This window comes from Lissotriton helveticus, chromosome 9 (assembly GCF_964261635.1).
Source record: "Lissotriton helveticus chromosome 9, aLisHel1.1, whole genome shotgun sequence".
NCBI classification, from domain to species: Eukaryota; Metazoa; Chordata; class Amphibia; order Caudata; family Salamandridae; genus Lissotriton; species Lissotriton helveticus.
The window spans coordinates 171,011,368-171,034,158 of NC_136070.1; positions in this window are offsets into that span (position 1 = coordinate 171,011,368).

A 22,791-nucleotide genomic window follows, 5' to 3' on the forward strand; every position below is an offset into this window, starting at 1 on the left:
AAAAAGGAACAAAATGAGGGGGTTCATTTTGCCATAGAAAGTATGATTAGCGAATATATGACGAAATCCCGCATACCATCAGTCCGCAAAAAAAATCCCGCATGTACTATTAGGCCCCAAATTAAAATAACGAAAACTTTTAGAACGAATATGCCTTTAGCATACACTAAACAACTAAACTACCCTAAACCCTAAAACACTACCCCCAGCATGACCCTACACTACACAAACAGTACAACACTACCCTTAACCCTAAAACACTACCCCCAGCATGACCCTACACTACACAAACACTACAACACTACCCTAAACCCTAAAACACTACCCCCAGCATGACCCTACACTACGCAAACACTACAACACTACCCAAAACCCTAAAACACTACACCCCAGCATGACCCTACACTACGCAAACACTCCAACACTAACCTAAACCCTAAAACACTACCCCCAGCATGACCCTACACTACGCAAACACTACAACACAACCCTAAACCCTAAAACACTACCCCCAGCATGACCCTACACTACGCAAACACTACAACACAACCCTAAACCCTAAAACACTACCCCCAGCATGACCCTACACTACGCAAACACTACAACACTACCCTAAACCCTAAAACACTACCCCCAGCATGACCCTACACTACGCAAACACTACAACACTACCCAAAACCCTAAAACACTACACCCCAGCATGACCCTACACTACGCAAACACTACAACACTACCCTAAACCCTAAAACACTACCCCCAGCATGACCCTACACTACGCAAACACTACAACACTACCCAAAACCCTAAAACACTACACCCCAGCATGACTCTACACTACGCAAACACTACAACACTACCCTAAACCCTAAAACACTACCCCCAGCATGACCCTACACTACGCAAACACTACAACACTACCCTAAACCCTAAAACACTACCACCAGCATGACCCTACACTACACAAACACTACAACACTACCCTAAACCCTAAAACACTACCCCCAGCATGACCCTACACTACACAAACAGTACAACACTACCCTTAACCCTAAAACACTACCCCCAGCATGACCCTACACTACACAAACACTACAACACTACCCTAAACCCTAAAACACTACCCCCAGCATGACCCTACACTACGCAAACACTACAACACTACCCAAAACCCTAAAACACTACACCCCAGCATGACCCTACACTACGCAAACACTACAACACTACCCTAAACCCTAAAACACTACCCCCAGCATGACCCTACACTACGCAAACACTACAACACAACCCTAAACCCTAAAACACTACCCCCAGCATGACCCTACACTACGCAAACACTACAACACTACCCTAAACCCTAAAACACTACCCCCAGCATGACCCTACACTACGCAAACACTACAACACTACCCTAAACCCTAAAACACTACCCCCAGCATGACCCTACACTACGCAAACACTACAACACTACCCAAAACCCTAAAACACTACACCCCAGCATGACCCTACACTACGCAAACACTACAACACTACCCTAAACCCTAAAACACTACCCCCAGCATGACCCTACACTACGCAAACACTACGCTACGCAAACACTACAACACTACCCAAAACCCTAAAACACTACCCCCAGCATGACCCTACACTACGCAAACACTACAACACTACCCAAAACCCTAAAACACTACCCCCCAGCATGACCCTACGCTACGCAAACACTACAACACTACCCAAAACCCTAAAACACTACCCCCAGCATGACCCTACACTACGCAAACACTACAACACTACCCAAAACCCTTAAACACTACCCCCAGCATGACCCTACACTACGCAAACACTACAACACTACCCAAAATCCTAAAACACTACACCCCAGCATGACCCTACACTACGCAAACACTACAACACTACCCAAAACCCTAAAACACTACACCCCAGCATGACCCTACACTACGCAAACACTACAACACTACCCAAAACCCTAAAACACTACCCCCAGCATGACCCTACACTATGCAAACACTACAACACTACCCAAAACCCTAAAACACTACCCCCAGCATGACCCTACACTACGCAAACACTACAACACTACCCTAAACCCTAAAATACTACACCCCAGCATGACCCTACACTACGCAAACACTACAACACTACCCAAAAACCTAAAACACTACCCCCAGCATGACCCTACACTACGCAAACACTACAACACTATCCTAAACCCTAAAACACTACGCCCAGCATGACCCTACACTACGCAAACACTACAACACTACCCTAAACCCTAAAACACTAGCCCCAGCATGACCCTACACTACGCAAACACTACAACACTACCCTAAACCCTAAAACACTACCCCCAGCATGACCCTACACTACGCAAACACTACAACACAACCCTAAACCCTAAAACACTACCCCCAGCATGACCCTACACTAAACAACCACCACAACTCTACACTACACTAACACAACACTACACTACACAACACTACACTACACTACACAATCACTAACCCACGAAAAAATTAACACAAACCCACTTACCTCTCTCGTCATCGTGGTTTTCACAACGCAAATGCATTTACCATACATGCCTTTAAAACGTAATTCTTTGTAAAGGCATGCGCGATAAATGCACATGCGTTTTGAAAAAATGCGGGATAATGGTATGCGAGGTCAATGACCTTGCGGGATAATGGTATGCGGACTGAAAGTCTGCGGGATAAAAAATGCGGGAAAATGGCTGCAAACCATGATTAGCAGCAGACTTCCCTGGTGAGCACTAGCTTTACTACAGTGATCTAATGAGCAACTAGAGTGCTAACATTCAGAATTTATGGCAAATGTGTGACACATCTGAATGCCTTCTTGATAGAACCAAAGTAAACAAGCATTGAAAATGCAATAGATCTCGCCCTCGTTTAAGTTAAAGCCATTCTGTTTGTAATGAGGTGGCTTTTTAGCTTTGCTTTTATTAGTGTTTTTAAAACTTTCATGTAAATAACATGCATTTGTATGCATATATGTATATGTATGCATGCATTTATATTTATATAGATATGCAGATTATATATGTTTATATATGTATATTACCTACTGGCGATAGCCAGTGGGTATATATATAGTTAGGATTTTTTCTCTATGGGATTTCTGAAAATTCTATGTCTAATAACTTTGGCGTTTGTGGACGGAATTGGCTGAAATGTTCAGGAAAATGGCACATTTTGTTTCTGAGCAGCCCCTGAAAATTTGGGGGGGGTTCGTCAAGGGGGGGTTGAGAAAAAAGGGGTCCCAAAACGCGTTTTTCCCATTCATTTTTCCATAGGGCGGTTGGACTCACTTTTAGCTCGAACGGCTGAATAGATTTACATGAAACTTGGCAAAATTGTAGATATGGTTTGCCCGACGTGCCTTTGCTATGTCTCAATATATGTGCTCCAGTGGATTGTGAGAAATTAACGTTTAAAAAAATATATATATCTGTGACAGCGCTCCGGTTAGCGCCCCGGTTCGCGTACCTGACGCGTAACGGAACTTCGCGAAGCGAAGCTGATTGGCTCTCCGGTGTCTGTCAACATTCTAAACAGTCCGGAGCGGCCGCCATCTTGTCTCTCGGTACGATCGAGAGACAAGATGTGGTGAAAAACGAAGGGGGAAATGAAGGAAAGGGGGCAAGGTAGACCACTCCTGACCCCCTAGGATTGATGAGGGGGATATTAAAGTGCCCCGCGGGGCAAAAAAAAAAAAAAAAAAAAATTGCGATTTTACGCCGTAGAGGCGCGTCCCGGTACGCGAACCGGGCAGCTCACCGGGCAGCTCACCGGGCAGCTAACCGGGCAGCTAACCGGCAGTGTAGCTGTCAACATTGTAAACAGTCCGGAGCGGCCGCCATCTTGTCTCTCAGTAGGTTCGAGAGACAAGATGTGGTGAAAAAAGAAGGGGGAAATGAAGGAAAGGGGGCAAGGTAAACCCCTCCTGACCCCCTAGGATTGATGAGGGGGATATTAAAGTCCCCCGCGATTTTTCGCGGTAGAGGCGCTTCCCGGTACGCAAACCGGGCAGCTAACCGGCAGCGTAACGGGAGTCCGCCATCTTGTGTTTTTGGAGCGTCCGGTTCGCGTACCGGGTAGCGTCCCGGTAAGCGTAACAAGGGGAAAACCAAGAGAAACAGTAAAAAAAAAATTAAGGGAATAGATTTCCAGCAAACTTGGCAAAATTGTAGGGACTGTCTGTTTGATGTGCCTTTGCAAGGCCTCAAGATATGTGCACGTGTGGATTTTGTCTAATTAAGGTTAAAAAAAATATATATATCTGTAAGCGTGCTCCGGCACGCTTACGTTACGGGTTTTGTTTGCGCTGCAGAGCCGATACGTCACGGTTATGCGACGCGTCATGAGGCGTCTCACGTGGCTACGTGATACGTCACGTAATAAAGAATATATTTTACAGCTATAGATATTAGCTTTTAAAAAACCAATGAAATTCACTGAAAAAACCATAGGTTATAGACCATATATAGTTAGGAATTTGCATTTACAAAACCTTGAAAATTCACTGAAAAAACCATAGGTTAGAGACCATATATAGTTAGCTGGACATTTTATTGACATAAAACCAATGAAATTCCATATATAGTTAGTTGCACTAACTATATATCGCGCACCCGCAATCCACTGCTGATGATGTCACATATTACATCATTCATGACATGGTCAGTGACATCACTGATGACATCACTGATGACATCTCAAATGACATCACTGATGACATCATGACACACCAATACCAGTTACTACATACGCACTCACTGATTCCTACGTCTACACACACATTCACTCATTCACCCATACAATCACTCATACATACAGTCACTCATTATTACAACACTATCATGCACTCATACACCTATGCAGACACTCACACACTGCCACTCATCCATGGAGTTACTCACACACCTAGTCAGTCCTGTAAAGAATCAATCACACTTCCATTTCCTCATCTGTACAGTTAAACACAGAACACCATACTTCAGTGACATCACTGATGACATCACTGATGACATCTCAAATGACATCACTGATGACATCTCAAATGACATCACTGATGACATCATGACACACCAATACCAGTTACTACATACGGACTCACTGATTCCTACGTCTACACACACATTCACTCATTCACCCATACAATCACTCATACATACAGTCACTCATTATTACAACACTATCATATGCACTCATACACCTAGTCAGTCCTGTGAAGAATCAATCACACTTCGATTTCCTCATCTATACAGTTAAACACAGAACACCATACTTTTCACACATATACTAACACATACTTACTCTCTTATACAATCACTGATACAAGTACACATTGATATGCACAGAGTCACACACCTCCCAGCCAGCCACACACACACTCAGTCTTCCATACATCCACTCATTCTTCAATATGTAAAACATATTTAAACTTTACAAAAACACAGACACTAGATGATGTCATCAGTGATGTCATTTGAGATGTCATCAGTGATGTCATCAGTGATGTCTTTGAGATGTCATCAGTGATGTCATCAGTGATGTCACTGACCATGTCATGAATGATGTAATATGTGACATCATCAGCAGTGGATTGCGGGTGCGCGATATATAGTTAGTGCAACTAACTATATATGGAATTTCATTGGTTTTATGTCAATAAAATGTCCAGCTAACTATATATGGTCTCTAACCTATGGTTTTTTCAGTGAATTTTCAAGGTTTTGTAAATGCAAATTCCTAACTATATATGGTCTATAACCTATGGTTTTTTCAGTGAATATATATATATATATATATATATCCAATTCGAACAGGAACCCAAATTTCGAATCGAAGCCACAGGAAGTATTTTTGCTCGTCGTTTATTTACTTGAAATTCGCAGCTTGCTAGCAGGCGTACATCACAGAAAATGACAGCAGAAATTCACACGCCGAACGCGTTTCAGGAGTCCATCCCTTCATCAGCAGCGTAAGTTCTCAGGGGAGATGAAAGCACTGTTCATGGCGCACACCTTTATACAAATACCTGCCTCAGTGGGCATGGTCGATTTCATGGCTTTCTGGGAACCGTAGTGTTGCCAATTGTACTCCCCAGTGGGTGTGCTTACATTCCTCAACTTGCGAAAAAGATTAAAACCTCAGTGGGTTGATGCACTTTAATGGCGAATGCCTGCCCTGCTTTGGAGATGCAAATTCGAGCGCTTTGGGAGGAAGACAGCCTGACGCTCGAATTTGCATCTCCAAAGCAGGGAAGGCATTTGCGGCGCGGTGCGGCGCCTTTCTGATTGCACCGGCATAGACAGGCTGCTGAGGCTAGATGTCCCTTCACTGGCATCATCTCCCCCCTTGCATTGCCATGGTCGGCTGCCTGTTGGTTCTCCACAGCGATGGTGACCTGCTCCAGGGCCCTTGCAACATCAGCACAACATTGGACCATCTGGATCTGCATGGCCAATGATCTGCGCGAAAGCTGGGAAGTGGCGTTCCCAATCAGGTGGTTTGATCATGTGGAGGCTGACAGCCGTGTGAGCAGCTGCCTGTGGCATCTGCGGGTGATGTCCTGCTGTGCCACCATCAGTTGGTTGCTCTCCTTGACCGCTGTGGTCAGCTCCTGCACACTCTCAGTGAGTAGACTAATGTTGCGTGCAGTTTTATATAGCAGCAGCTGCATTGCTGCCATGTGCTGTGCCTGTTTACGGTGCACAGCAAGCATCCAAGCATCAATGCCCAGGCCCAAGTTGTGTGCCTATTGTTCCATGTCTGCGGTGGTGGGCACAGAGTGCTGCTGCCTCAACCTGCTGCTTGCATGGGACCTTACACTTGCTGGGCGTCTTGTCTGCCTCCTGGGTCGGGGTGGGATCTGCTCCACTGCCATGCGTGCCGAGTGGTGAGGTTGTTCTCCACCTGTAGCTGCAGGGGTGGCCCTGTGTCTTGGTGCAGGTGCTGGTCCATGTGCTGGTCCAGGTGCTGTCCAGGTGCTGGTCCAGGTGCTGTGCTGGCGGGCTCTCTCCCTCCATCTCACCAGGTGTCTCCACAATGAGGAATATCTCACTGTCAGACGTGTCAGCATCTGCAGTACCTGTGATATAGATGAGTGCATGATTAATGATATGATTCAGGCACCTGGGATGGAGCAACATGCATGCAGGCTTGCATTCCCTGACTGGCTTTAGGGGTCTGTTTCAGTTGACTATTCTGACTGTCTGTAGCTATCATGGCACATTGACACACTACAGGTCCCACAATGCATTTGGGCATTTGGGAGGAGCAGGAATTGTATTACTTGGGTTACAAATATGGCTTTCTCTGGGGGCATGGGCATTGTTAGTGCACGGGGTCGCTGTAGCATGGCTCTTACCTTGAGATTGGTGTGTGGCATGGGAGGTGTCCAGTTGAGTTACGCCCACGCAGGCTGCAGATTGATGGTGTCCTCCACTAGGTCCTCCAAGGGTGTGTTCTCAGGGACTGTGGAGTGTCCTCCTCCCGTAGCCAGTCTCTCCCCCAGTCTCTCCGCAATGCGCTCCTTGGCACGGCCTCCGAGGTCGTACCACCTCTTTTTTATATCATCAATGGACCGGTGCATGACTCCCACCCCGTTCACCTTAGCCTTGATGCGCACCCAGATGCGCCTCTTGGTAGCCTCGGGGACCTTCCAGGACAGCTTCCCAAAAAGTTGGTCATGGTCCCTGCTGACTCCTTCTATCAGGTACTCCAGTTCTTTTTCTGAGAATTTGATTTTGCGCTGCCTGGGTTTTTCACTTCGTCCTACAGCTTCCTGGGACATTGTGGTATTTATTTGTATCCTGTATTGGAACTGCAGGGTGTGTCTCTTGGAGCTCATTGCTCTGCCTCCTCCTGTAACCAGCTCTGTGATGCAAATGAAGCATGGAGCAGGCAACTTCCTGGTAGTGATGTCATCATTGTGCTCAAAATGCGACTTCACGTTTTTGCGATCTCGCAATCTGCGAGATCGCTAATTGCGATTTCGGTAATTGCGAAAGGGTAAGACACAGCCGATTCTGCGATTTTATAGCGATTTTAGCAAATTCGCATTTGGCGATTGTGGCCGGTTGCGAGTCGCTGATATTTACAGATTTTGGTGATGCATCCCATTCTGCGATTTCTAAATAGCGATTCGGTATTTTTCGCTATTTAGGATTCGCAGAGTGGGTGCTTGATGCATCTGGGGGTAAGTCTTTATTTTGTAACATTTTCAGGCTATAAAGTGCAGCCACAGAACCAACCACATGGGGTCCCTGCAATCCAGCTAGGGAGAATACAGCTCCAGCTTGGATGCTTTAAAAACAATAGTGAGCTCTCCCGGGGTAGAAGATCTGTAGCGCATACTTACATATTTTTATCACAGACACAGAAGGTAGAGCTTAACCCTGATTACAATTATTTTGACCAACATATATCTGTGTCTTGTGAGAAACCCATTAGATATTTCATCCTGAACCATTGCTTACCAAAGTCGGGGCTGCTATGTAGACCTTGACCTCTGACATCTGAATAGTCAGGCTGTGCTCTGTGCCTGTATTAGTTCTACAAATGCCATTACATTTATTTTGGTTGAATCAGGTAGTGCCATGTGTCACGGTAAGTGCAGCAGGGAAATAAAAGTTATTCAGAAGCCACTATAATAATATTTCCAAGGATCACATTAGCGAACTCATATTAGCTAAGTTGCTAATTTTGCAATTTGCTGGAAATCTTGAATAGGTTATCCTTTCCATCTCCATGACAACCAGACATTTTTCCTCCTACTAAGCTACTTTTCAGAAATCCCTCATGTTTAACAGCGGGAGAGAAAAATTACAAAATTTAATACAACTTTGACTGATTCATGCTGAGGATTTTTGCTACTCTACATGCTTGAGTGTTCTGTTCATATTTCCCATAACTTTTAACTCAAACTCCAGTGTAAGCTTCATTATTCTTAATGTACTGTGCTCTGGGCCATGTAACTTGAATTTTCTCAGAAATGCAATTTTTACATAAGCTTGATGTGCAAGTTTATTAATGTTCAGCCATTCAGTGCTTAGGTCCCACTTTGTATCTTTTTCGTACTTTAGAACCAGGCGAAGTTAGTTCGAAAACTATACAAAAATCAGGTATTAATATTTGTAGTGAAAACAGCACGGTTGCAGAAAAGCTGAAGGTTTTAGGTTTTCTGCGTGGAAAACACTTTAAATATTGTTCCTTGTATTATGGTTTACAATAAAAGATTAGGAACTAGCTGAATGTACAATTTGTGTAAAAGGGTCATGTCAAAGATTACAGCTACTATGCAAGAGGGTTATGTTTTCCCATTTCCGTGAGAATTTGCTCTAATTGCCCTGCTTCGTAGACAATCTCGTACATGTGACCAGATCGCACCAATCTCTCCAGCAAGTGCAATACCCATCTGAGTTATCTTATCAATATTTTACCCTCAATTTGCTGGCTACACATAAATCACTACAGCACGTGTCTTAACCCTCTCATACAGTCTGTGACAAATTAATACGCCAGAATAGCTTTACTATAATACTGTTCCATGATGGAAAATTCTATGGGGGGGCATAGTTCCTAAAAAATGATGCATATGCTATCTGTTATTAACTCAGTCCTCACCATTTCTGAGTTCATGAATGTATGAGGGAAATCTTTTGCATTTTTTTATCACTGAATTTACTGTAACATTAGCGTACTCTATGGACCTTATATGACTATGGGTCTTTGGCCCCGCTGCCACACTGACAAAGACATAATGCAACCACCCACTGGATTCCGCAGAGGTGCAGAGATAAGGTTCATATGTGAGCCTTAGCAAAGCACTGCAATGAGAATGCCATTGCACACTCCTGCATGGCATGGCATGGACTGTAAGTTCCATGCCTTGCAGAAACTGGGGGTGCATGCATACAGGGAGGCACATCATGTGCCCCTAGCATGCATCTCCTGGCACAGAGGCACCAGGGGTTTCTCTAGGGCCACTTTTGTTTCCTCACTGCTACACTTTCAATGGCGGGCTTACCGCCATGAAAACTGTGGTGGTAAGGAAACTCCTAATATGTTTGGCAATGCCGTAGCAGCACCACCAGGATATTAGGGGCCTCAGACCACTGCAAGACACCCAGGGATCGTGGATCCCTAGTGGCAGCAGTGGTCCCATGGCAGTCCAACCACCCAACTTGTTATAGGGCATCCGGTCCACCGGTGCGGCAGTATCTGCATCAAAACCGTAGGTTGGACCACCAAACTCAGAATAAGACCCTTAGATAGCATGTCCCAAAATCCTCATTAATACACAATTTCAGTCAACTTTTGGGACAGCTCAATGTGAGCCCCATTTCTTTCTACAGCTCCTGGTACATATTCCTATGAAAGCCTTCAGCATCTGCTCAAATTTCCCAACCCAGTCATGCTTTTGATAATGCAGTACAACACTTTTAAATGCCTCTGGGTGATTTTCCAAATAAAGGGTTTATTAGCATGTTTTACAATTAGCATATTTCACAGTAACAAATAGCAGTACCTATGGAGACTATTTGCCAGCCTCCCTCCTATCATTAATTCTACTGAGGACTCTTCTATTGTGATTGTTAAAACATCATGGAAACAGAGCTCTATTCATATACTTTAAAGCCACTTCTGTCTTTTGTTTAACGAGTAAGAGTGTAAGATTAACTAATTTACACAGTCATTTTCTTTTGATGTATGAGCCAAAAAGGAAATCTGTGGTGAGTGGTTGATTCAATTGCCTATTATGAGCTACGGCTCTTTTTTAAATAATGAGATTACATTTCTTAATACATATTCCAGTTTTATCCTTCATGTCTGAACTCATACCATTGTTCCTCTATATGGTCACAGAACTCCTAAGAGACGTGTAGTACACTTATAATGTGAGGCTGGAGTACTTAATAACTTATACACTGTTTATGAACCGCCAAAAGCTCTATTACTTTCAAATCTCAGGCATACCTAAAATGGAAAAAATAGAACCAATGCAAGCAGTACACGGAGTATTATATGACAAATAATGTTCATGGACAATTCTTTATATGGATGCTGGATGAGATTAAAAATGCAGGGCCACAACCTTTCCAACCACAACAGGATACTCTGTACTTCTTTCTTTAATGATGACCATAAACGTAGATGTTAGAAAATCGGTTCAGAAGACATTTAGGGGCTTATTTAGTCACTTTTAATATGGGAAGAAGTGATGTACTGGCAGTGCATGTGGCTTGTAAATAAACCCCTTAATTTACACTGGTATAGTCAAGTATCATTTCTAACATTTCATGTTACAATTCTTACATGAAATGCCTGAGATTGCTAAAACAACAGTTGATGTACAGAATGCAGAACAATGTCAAACATTTACCCAAGTACAGATATCTGGGCCTAAATCCATCATTTTGTTTTGCTCACAAAGCCATTCCAGTTTGAACCCAGCCATATGCAGATTATGCCATTACACCGCATCGTGTTATCAGGACTTCATTCGAGAAAAAATACTGTTACAGGATCATGGAAAGAATTCAATAAACAAAACGTGAGAGGCTGTTATGCACAGTTTTGTGTGTGTGGGGGGGGGGGGGGGTTTAGGGCCTCGTTGTGCCAAAAAAGGATGGGAGGACATATTGCAAGCTAAAATAAATTGTTCAAAATGTTGCTTAAAGAAAATACAAAAGTACAAACAGGACACATTTCAAGCTAAAATAAATTTGCAAAAAGTTGCTTAAAAAAATACAAAAGTACAAACTGTGGCAAATGGTACCTGCAAAGCAAGAGGACAGTGTCTCGGAGTCTGTGCCCGTGCACTGGGGTACATTGAAGACATTCTGACTCGAGCAGTGCCACAGGTACTCAGTGGGTTACGGCTTGGGAGCTCATACAAATCAGAGTAGAACAGAAATGTGCCAAGAACTAGCAGTATAACTAGTCGGCTCATTGCTGGATCATCGTACACGGTAAGTCAAAAGGGAGCATCACTGAAAATAATCAAGAAGAAATGCTAAGAGGGTAGGTCATCACCCTTACCAAATACACTGGAATTGGCCTGTCTCTCAGACAGAGTGTCTGGGGGACTTGGCAGATATTTTCTGACATTATAAGGTCGAGCCTCTAACAGACGCAATCCATCTCATAGTGAGGGGTAGAGCAGACTCCTGCTTTCAGTTTGAGGGCAGGACACATTAGGCTGCCTACAAACCTCAGGTATTGGCCCTGCAGCAGGGCAGACAAGAAGAACCTCTGCAGGGCTTTACCTTCGGCCCAGCCAGTAGGAAGTGGGCAGCACGAGTGCACAACAACTTTGCCCACTGGCGACAGTTCATTCACAAAGGGTCCCTGAAGTAACAAGTCTAGGAAAAGATCACAATCTAAATGCCCACTCACTCTTCAGTGCATTTCACAATTTCCAATGTTCAGCCAATGATGCTGGGGTAATGTTACCATCCTCAGATAAGATCTAGAATAGCAGTAGTCTCGGTCCCTCAAGGGCTTCTCTGGTGGAAAAATGTTTGTATTCTCTCCAGGCTATCTCAAACAAAAGACGAGCAGCTCAAAGTAGGGGGATGATGTTGCCCTTGGCGTGCCCCTTTTATCCCTTTTCTTGTAACACCATTATTCGTACTGTACGAAAAATCTTCCTGCTTATTTATGGCTACCCCTAAAAGCAGGTGAAATGTTAAGGGGCATAAACCCCAATAGCATAACTCATATAGAATCATAAAGAGTTTCGGGTAATCTGATTCATGTTAACATTAATAGTAGATGGAAGAGCCTCAATTCTTCGAGCAATATTAATTGCCCACGTTTGAAATTCAGGAGAAGACACTGGAGGTTATCACGTGGAATAAAGGAAACCCGTACTTGTGAACTGAAGATGCATTCAGCCAAAACCATTGCAAATAAAGTACATACAAAAAGATTTTTTTGATATATAAAAATAGCAAATATCAGGATTCTTCTTCTAATCATAATAGGATGCCCTCCAACTCCTTGTGTTTGTTACAGTATCCTAAACAGTATCAGTGGAGGTGACACTATAATGAGGTTTGAACTCAGTCCATGAAGAGCCATTTTCTTCCCTGAAGTTGTTTCAGTTTTTGCTTTCATATAGAAGTAGGTACACGAACAGTTCCTCCTAGGATGACCAATTAGAATGTTTGCAATCACATGGTCATATTCACAAAGACACTTTGGTAGATGTAAAGTAGTATTCAAGTAGTACTCTTTTGTGCACTCCAATATGCTTTTGCAAATTTGACATAAAACATCTAAACAGGAAATATAATAGGCATATTCAGGCAATATTCTTAGACAGTTAATACAAATAGAAGGGCCTGAGGGCCTGATTCACCAAGCATACCAAGGGTTTGTAACTTCAAAATCACATGTTCTAATGCACTAACTCCATTTTGTGATTCTGAAAACATTTTCCAAATGACAAAATGGATTTAGAAACCCATACCAAATTGCTATTTGGAAGTGGCTTGCTGGGTTGTTCCTCCAAATTGTAAGTAGATAAGGTATGTATCATTGGATGGCAACCATAATTCCAGTTGCAAAACATTGATCTATTACCAACTCACAAGCTGATGTGGTCCCACATTCACAAAGAGGAAGCGCCCCCTTTGGATCCCTTCCCCTCTGGTAATAGGTGTGGTAGCTTCATGGGTGAGGGGCAGGGGTTCACGGACCACTGTCCACTCTCGGTGAAGTTTTCCAAAACGGACACCGTCTGTCTTTATAAAGCAGTCTGAGTTCTTTTCAATCAACGCAGGTTGCTTTAAACAAAAATGGTTTTACATTTAGCTTTACATTGAGGCTAGTGGTCAACTACCCTACGTGCACCTTGGCACCCCAAACAATCTGAAATGGCTGGGTCTGGAGGAGCTAGAGTTTCTACCACTTAAGGACTATATGTCAGGAGAACAATGTGGTTCTGCCCTCTCGGGGGTCAAGTGATGGGTGACCCTGAGACTGATTGACTTGGAGGGTTCCGTATGACTTGGGGGGCCTTTCGATCATTGCCAAAAATGAAACAGACATCAGGATCCTTAGGGGACCAAGTAGAAAATTTTCAGATGCCAGCTACACCAGGCCCTGAGTTACACATATATTATTCTCATTGTACCTTAAGGTAAGAGACTAGCACTCTTATACCATGGTAAAAAACTTACTCTGTCAGACACCCTTGACATCCCTGGAAAGGTTTTCGGTTCATTTTGTGCAACACCACAAGTGTTTAGAGACGCAATGTTACGAAATGTTATGATATGAATTTAAATATGCCTTTTTGGATATTTCCTGTTTCCTTGCATTGGTATTGATACACATTGAAAGCTACCACCATTATTCAGAATCTGCTTCTAGCCCATTTACCTTTTCTTTTAGTCCTATCTAAGCAGTAGGTGCAAAGGAAATCAAACCTCCATTCATAGCACAGGCTCAGTATGATTTTAAATGCTCCTGCAAACTCGTGGAACCTCAGTAGCGCACCCTGATTACTCGGGCTTCCTTTATAATGTTTAACAGCTCAAGCTCAGTGGCATAGCAAGAGTGACATGAACCCTACCGCAAGCAGAGAAAATAGGCCACCCAGCCGCTGTTTGTGTAGTAACAGAGGCCCCCTATGACCTTTGTACCTGGCACAACTGCAATTGTTGCTCCAGTACACCCCTGTTCCATTCCAGTTGTTTTTATTGAATTCTGGGACTTGTAGTGCTATTTGATATAATGGGGGTAAATACAATGTCAAGTTCCAGAATGTAACTTATGGACCCGGGTCCCCCTGGTCCACCTTCTTTAGACTCTCCTGTAGATATTTTCATTGCTGTCACTATCTTTGAGTGATTCAAGGGATGGTAGAGGATTACTCTTGTAAGGTCAGATTGAAAGGGAATCTCCATCCAACATGATTTGAATCTTATGGAGGGCATCTTTTTTCTGGAGTTTGAATAAAACCATTGGGATTGTCAGAAGTGGCCCATGCAGGTAAGAGCTGAGGGGGGTGGGGGGGGGGGGTCGACACACGACAATGAGGGAAAATTAAATATTTATTTAAATTTTCCTTGTCATTGACTGTCGACTCCCCACCACTGCTCCTACCTGCACGGGCCGCTCCTGGGGATTGTACTGTTAGGCCAGCTTTCCAAATTGGATGATCACTGATTACCTCTAAAAAAAAGCTTTAATATGATAGCCTTTAACAAACCTAGTCCTGGCATACCCCTTACCAGTCTACACATAATCATGTAGCCTACTTGAAAATGCCAACTCCGAGTGGGATCAGATACCTTAAAAATTCTAAGGAGCAACAAACACCACAGTATACATGTGAGCAGTCTTTTAAGTAAGAACTCTCTGGGCAACTCCCTCCTGCAACTCAAAATGCAATACAATTACAGTCAGCCCTAGAAAGGTAACTGTTTGGGGGACATAATATCAAACATAGCATTTTGAGATGTATTTATTTTACATATCGCAAGTTATGGGGTTAATTGGGGTATGTTAGCTTACATTTCTCAATTTAGTTTTGGAATTTATTTTTATTAGAGACATTTAGCAGTGCATTTTAGGAGGGAAATATTAGGTTTATAGTTAACTTAAAGTTACATGTGTTTTGCTTATTAAAGTTGTTAAGGGTCTTTAGTTTCCAGGGATTCAATACATTAATTTAAAATGGTTTTAGGAATAAATTCTGATTCTGTTGAAAAGTTTTTAATACATTTGAACCTCATCCTTTAAGGCCCAAGCTTACAAAACTCTCATGCAATGCAGCGCAGCATCCAAATGTGCTACGCTGCATTGCATTTGTGGGAGAGAGAAGTACAGCACCATAGGTACAGAGATTGTCACTATCCTCATCTTTCCCTAGTGCCTGCGGAGAATTATGATGCTGAGCAGCAACCACACTCCATAGCGCCATAGTGCAAAGGTATCTGCGTGCGTCTAGCAGAGGTTTTGTACTGGAAAGCTACCCTTCCAGTAGAAAATACTATGCTTAGACTGATTTTACAACTTTTCCAAACTTGTGTGTGTGGTGTACAGTGCAGCACACATGTAAAGTTGGAAAAGAAAGGATAAATGAAAGCATTTCTCATGTAATGCCTGTTTTCAATAGGCGTCTACTTTTGGTGCAAAACCCTGTCTACTATTGTTTGTAGATAGGGTTTTGTCAAAACCTATGTGTTGTAGCATGGGAACGCTCATGTACCACCCATGGCACTTCCACTTGATGCACAGTAATGTAAAGCAGCACTTTGCGCTGATTTGCACTACTTTTTCTTAAAAACGAATCCAAAAACCAATTTGTGATGGTTTGGAATTCCAAAACATTTTGAAATAAAAAGTAAATCAAACATGACATAAAAACTTTATAAATCTGGGATGAAATATTTACAGCAAATATGTTTTAAGTTTCACCACTATTTATACTTTTTCTTTTAAAGTTTTAGGTTTACAGTTAGACCAGGAGTCTTCAAACTGTGGGGTGCTCCCTCCTGGGGGTCCGTGGCTGTGTTCCCAGGGTGAGCAAATTACTTTCTAAATACAAATAAATAAAGCTTTTATCACATTTCCAGGCTGTCTTCATTTACATCCAGGGGTTAAAGTGCAATAAATGTATAGTATGGTAGCTGTCAATCTGAGCACTGTGGTGGTGGGGTCAGACATGGCTTAGATGCTAAAAAGAACAACATTTCTGTATGTTATTGTATTTCCACGTTTAGCTAACTGCATATAGTAGAATGCACATACCTAAATGAGAAATACATATAAATTAAACCACTATTTGGGAATGCTGTCTTTAATGCTATAAAACTTCAATTGGTTAATGTGATCACTGCACTGTTTGTGAGAGTAGTGAGTCATACAATTGAATCCTGCCTGGCGCTTGTGAATAGAGAGTTGTGTATTTATAATGCAATTCAATTCCAACCTGTACAGAAACCACTGTCAAAATGCAAATAATTATTTAGAAATGTTATTACACGGCATATTCAGGGCCACTGGAATTATGCTGCAGGAGTGTACCAAATTATGTGGCAGGCTTAACTAAACTTAGCCCGAAACCAGTCCCATGATGCTTGTTTCCGGTCCAGGGAAGACATGGCTTGGCATTTCGAGCTGAACTGTTTTCATGAGGCACAGGCTAAATGCTGATTTGCATAAAGTTGTGTCTGAACTGGGGTGGCAAAGTGAGCTAAAAAATGATGATGGATTCACCCGGATCTGTGACTGGGGTGAGTGTTCAAAATGTTTCAGCACTCCATCCATCATCTCCCTGTGTTTGCTTTGTTCACTCTAAGGTGGCAGGGTATACGCAGACGTGGGTCCCTTGCTCACTTTGCCACTGGATTCAAGCTGGCCTGGCTGAAGAGGGCTGTTAGCCCGAAACCGGTCCCATGATGCTTGTTTCTGGTCCAGGGAAGACATGGCTTGGCAGTGTGGGCTGGACTGTTCCCATGAGGCACAGGGTCAAGGCTGATTTGCATAATGCTGTGTCTGATCTGGGGTGGCAAAGTGAGCTAAAAAATGATGATGGATTCAACCCAGATCTGTGACTGGGGTGAGTGTTTGAAAAGTTTCAGCACTCCATCCATCATCTCCTTGTGTTTGCTTTAACTAAACTATGGAGCACCAAAAGGCACAATATGCCACTTTTTGTAATAGTATTACCCTATTATTTTGTCTGTTTTACACATTCTAACACTGTCTTTGAAAAGGTTTCCTCTCATTAGTACCAGTGGAGCACCCAAATACAGTAATAAGCAACAGAAAGGCGATCCATCAATCTTACCAATGGGCCTTACACTGCATAACAACATGTGTAAGTGAGTTCCTTTCATCCATATGAACTAAAAACATTATTTTTGTTAAAATCAACAAATTATGCAACAGGCACCCAATGGGCCACTGGTGGCATTTGAACAGCACAGACACTGTCCACATCGGCCGCAAGGCTGCACAAAAAAGTGTCCCTAAGCTGGAACTTGGAAACCGGCCTCTTGCCCATTGCCTGAGTGCCCGCCTTACCAATCTGACCCTGCTTGACTGTGTTGAGGTACACCGTGTGGAAGTATTGTTAAGGTGCCACTATACTGTGGTTATTGAGCGTCATACAGGTATGGGCACTGAATGACAGAGCAGCTTTTTCTTCAATCAATGAGATGTTTTAATTGTTTTTCTGGCCAGGTTTTTAAAGCTGAGATGGCTGATGGGAGGTTCTGAAAACTGGGTTAGCCCAGTGGTCGATAGTGATTCTTGGAGGTAATATCTGGCAGCTGAAGTGTCCCTGTTTTTCATCTCCTGCCATAGGTGAGAGTTCATGGTGTTGGAATCTACCTTCCTAATTTTAATCCAACAAAATACATAGGTCCCACGTCTGGTTAGAGTCTGTCTCTGCAGGCCAATTTTGTGCCTAATTAGGGCCAAAGAGGTGTAATTTAGGGGTGGGCAAAGTTTGCGGTGTTGCATTGCACGGAATTCCGTGGAGTTGCGTAAAACCTCTGTGGAATTCCGCAGAGTTCCGCTAAACCCTAAAGACTCTCTTTTTTTAAACTTCCCCAAGTTATGTGTGCAAAAAGTACTAACACCAAAAAGAAACCACTCCCGGGTAAAACATACATGCTGTCAGTCACTTCACACCTCTAACCCTCCTTGTGCTCTCTCTCTGCTGAGCCAAGTGTACTCCGTCATAGAAATAGAGCCCTCTGCATCCACAGGTGGAGTTAGTCCTCACTTCGTTATAAGCCCCGTAAGCCCAGACCCCTTCTAACAATGCATGTGTTCACTTTCTGCGTGTCACTTCTAGAGCCTACGGCAAAGTCAATGACTGGCAGCTTCCACGATCCCAGTGTACTACCAATATGGTTACGCAGGGGGTAGTTTAGTGTAGTTCCTATATTCCCAATAGCCTCTGCACATTGGAATAATATATCCTATAGATGTGACGTAGGACTTATGTCTACTAGGTCTCTATCGAATATATTAAACTTGATTGTGAGTGCCAGCTAGCTCAGAGGTCACTAGAAACTTTCTCGAATAAACAAGAAGGGATTCGTTTCTGACAATCACATAAACATGACAACTTTGTTTCCCCAAGATAAAACGTATCTTCAGAGTCGTGGAAACAATAGATAGATATTTTACTCACTCATTCATGCATGTTACGTTTCACCAGAGGTGCAGAGAAATAGAGAGACGGGCGTTTTCAATAAAAGTATTTATTGAACAGTCTTCTTTCTCATGCTGAAGAAATGAACTGCTACAATCGTAATACTGGCTGTAAAGTATAATGCATACAGCAAGAAGAGTATTATAAATAATACTGTAAAAGCATGGTATGTCTAAGCCATAAAATACATACATAAATAAATAAAGACTAAAAGTACTCAACCTCAGCTGGAGGAGGAGCTACAAGCCTTAACATAATGGCCGCGTAGACTCTTGGCTCTGCCGAGTCCGTCCGCCGGCCCCGAAATCCTGCCTACTATCCTGCCTATCCTGCCTCCTGAGCCCGGGAAATTGCAGCGGAGGTGAAGCGGAGGTGAAGCGAAGCAAGTGGGGCTTTAGCCGGGGCTCCGGTGAAGCGCCGGTCGGGAGTTGTGCCCGTTCAAAGGTCGGGGTCTACTTGTAGCGGAGACTGGGGGCCGGAGTTGAGAGGCCGGCCGCCCAGGAGTTGAACAACACCGGGGACCTGAACCCGAAAGTGTCCAATCGGGTCCATCCGGAACGGCGTGGATTCGGCGGGAGCAGCTGACCGACTGGTGGGTAGTGCGGCCGGATGCCCCACCCACGCCCCTCCTGTGCAGAGTGTTGCGCCAGCCTGGAGGTCTCAGGAGCGGCATCGTTTGAGGGAGATGTCGGGGGAGGGTGCCTTGCAGCGCGATGGTGGCAGTGGATGTGGAGTGCTGCGGGGACATCACCCCCCTCCCCTGAATGACTTCCTCTGCTCCGCGGTGGCATAGGTGAATTTGAGGGGTGCTTGATAGGCCCTCCGGTGGACTTTTGTGTGCAGCGGTGACATATAGAGGAGCCCAGATTCAGTGGAACAGACCTGAAGTACAAAAAGGGGCGGTGTGGCCCTTCTAGGCCTGGTACACAGGGACGCTCGGATGTGTCCGAATCGGAAGCCCTGAATGTGTCGGATTGCCCCCAGGGTTGTGTATAGAGTTGCAGCTGGTGACCGGGGTGCTGTTTGACCTAGGGTTCCAGAGAGAGCCGGCTGAGAAGTCCCTGCGGGGTTGGCTGGACTGGGCGAAAACTGCAGATTAAATGGCGGCCAGGCAGGATGGGGAGAAGAACCCCTCGAGATCACAGAGAGCCCTGAAACCAACACAATCCAATAAACTGGACCGCTAAACCCAGCCTAAAATCTCGCTTTCTGGAGTGGGGTCCCCTATGGTGGTCTCTGGTGCGAGACCGTACAAAGAGGGGGAAGTCACACTTCAAGACATTATGGGCGCTATAGACGGAGTTAAATCCTCCCTGGGTCAGCATATGGAGACTATGGACGCCAAGCTGGACAAGGTGTCTATAGAAGTCAATCTTATGCGGGCGGATCTGACTAAGGTGAATGAGAAGGTCAAAGCCTTGGACTTGAAAACTTCTAGTTTGGTTGATGATGTTGCCCAGCTCCAGCAGGAAGTGTGGGTGCTCCGAACCTCCCATGAGCAAGCAGAACGCAAATTGGATGAGTATGAAAGCAGGGCCCGGAGAAATAACGTACGAATAATAGGTGTTCCGGAAAGATCAGAGGGGCCCGCCCCTGACCTATTTGTGGAGGGACTCATCCTCAACCAGCTCCAGCCTAAGGGCCTCAGTAAGCTTTTCACCGTGGAACGCGCACATAGGGTGCCCAGGGGGAGGCCGAAACCGTGGGCACCGCCCCGCCCGCTGATTGCTCGGATACTCAACTTTCGTGACAGAGACCTTATCCTGCAGACAGCCAGAGTCGGTGGCCCTGTCCGAATTGAAAATGCTGCAATTTCCTTTTTCCCGGACTTGGGTGTGAGTGTTTGATTGGTTCAGATGCTCCGTCCATCACCACCCCCTTTTGTACAGCTTTGGCCGCCATAAGTGTGGCAGGCTATGCTCAGACGTGAGTCCCTTGCTCACTTTGCCACTGGATTCAAGCAAGCCGGGCGGAAGATGGCTGTAATGCCAGAAACCGGTCCTCGGAAGCTTGTTTCCGGTCCAGGGAAGGCATGGCTTGGCAGTTCGGGCTGGACTGTACCCATGAGGCACAGGGTCAGATTCATTTGCATATAGCCATGTCTGAACTGGGGTGGCAGAGTGGGCTAAAGAACGGTGATGGATCAAACCCAGATCTTTTGGCTGGGTGTGAGTGTTTGATTGGTTCAGATGCTCCGTCCATCACCACCCCCTTTTGTACCAATCCATGTACGTTGCGGAGGTCAGCCATTTGGTCAGAGGGATTTCGGACCACTCTCCATTATGGGTCCATGTTATTGTACATCACGGCTCCGCAGGGCGAGTGGCCCCTATAAATCCATGGTATTTGCGTTGCCCCAAGGTTCATAAGGACCTCCTCGCCAAGCCAGAAGAATACTTTATCCTGAATGAGGGGTCTGTTGCTTCTTCGATATCCTTATGGGAGGCGTTTAAGACTGTGGTTAGGGGGCAGGTGGTGTCACTGATAGCGGGGGCCAAGAAAGAGAAGCAGAGGGAAGTGGTGGAATTGGAGGCTGAAATTGAGCGACTGGAAGGAGAGTTGGAGCAAGGAGTGATGCATGACAGGCTCCAAGCCTTAAACAACATGACTATAAGGCGCTTGTCCTAGACAGGGCGAAAGCAATTGGTGGGGAACAGCAAGGCAGGCTCTATGACCGGGGGGACAAGGCAGATAAACGTATTGCCTGGCTGGTTAGGAAGGAACTGTTGTTGAACGGCAAGATGGCCGCCGACAGACCGTAGGAGGCAGCAGCTCCTGACTACACTCCCGAGGTGAAAATGTTGGCAGACTGGGAGACTGATATGGAGAGGCAATGATTTGCCGCACTACCTGCACTACTTGTACTACCGGCATTATCTGAGATTGACAGAATTAATTTGTTCGTGGAAAAGAAAATTTAATTTATGAGCCGGGAGAAAAAAAAAGTATCAAGGCGCTGCATAACGGGATGATTAAGGTTCTGGTAAGCTGGTCCAATTCCATAGAGAGGCCCACGCTACAAATACTTGTCAGCCTTGAGAGAGAATCCCGTGCTTTGTGGCAGTTATTTGGAACAGCGATTGAAGGGGCGCTACAACGACTCCAGAGTACTTGGCAAGTCAGGAAGCGACACATGGCCCCGAAAATAGTAAGAGCAGTTAAGGACATGGCTGGTACAGAAGACGAGGATCCGCAAACAAGCGAGGCCGAAAATCCGCCTGTAAATGTCAGAGCGAAGGCACGACATAGAGCCCAACTACGAAGTGAGGCTGCTAAGACACGCGAAGAATTGAAAATATCTATTGCAGAGAAGAGAAAGCAGGACAAAGATACAGAAAAAAAGAAGAAAGAAACAGCCAAAAGGGGGTTTACCAAGAGCATAGACGTCGGCTCTGAATCTTCAAAGGAAGCCTCCCTTCAGCAGCAGACACTATTTCAATCCTTCCCGGGTCTGTGAACTGAGGGCATGTCTGACAACGTCGATGTCGGTGGGCCGAGTGGCTGTGGCGGGTCAGAGGATGTTACAGAGCAGCTAACCGGATCGAGAGATGTAGCTGA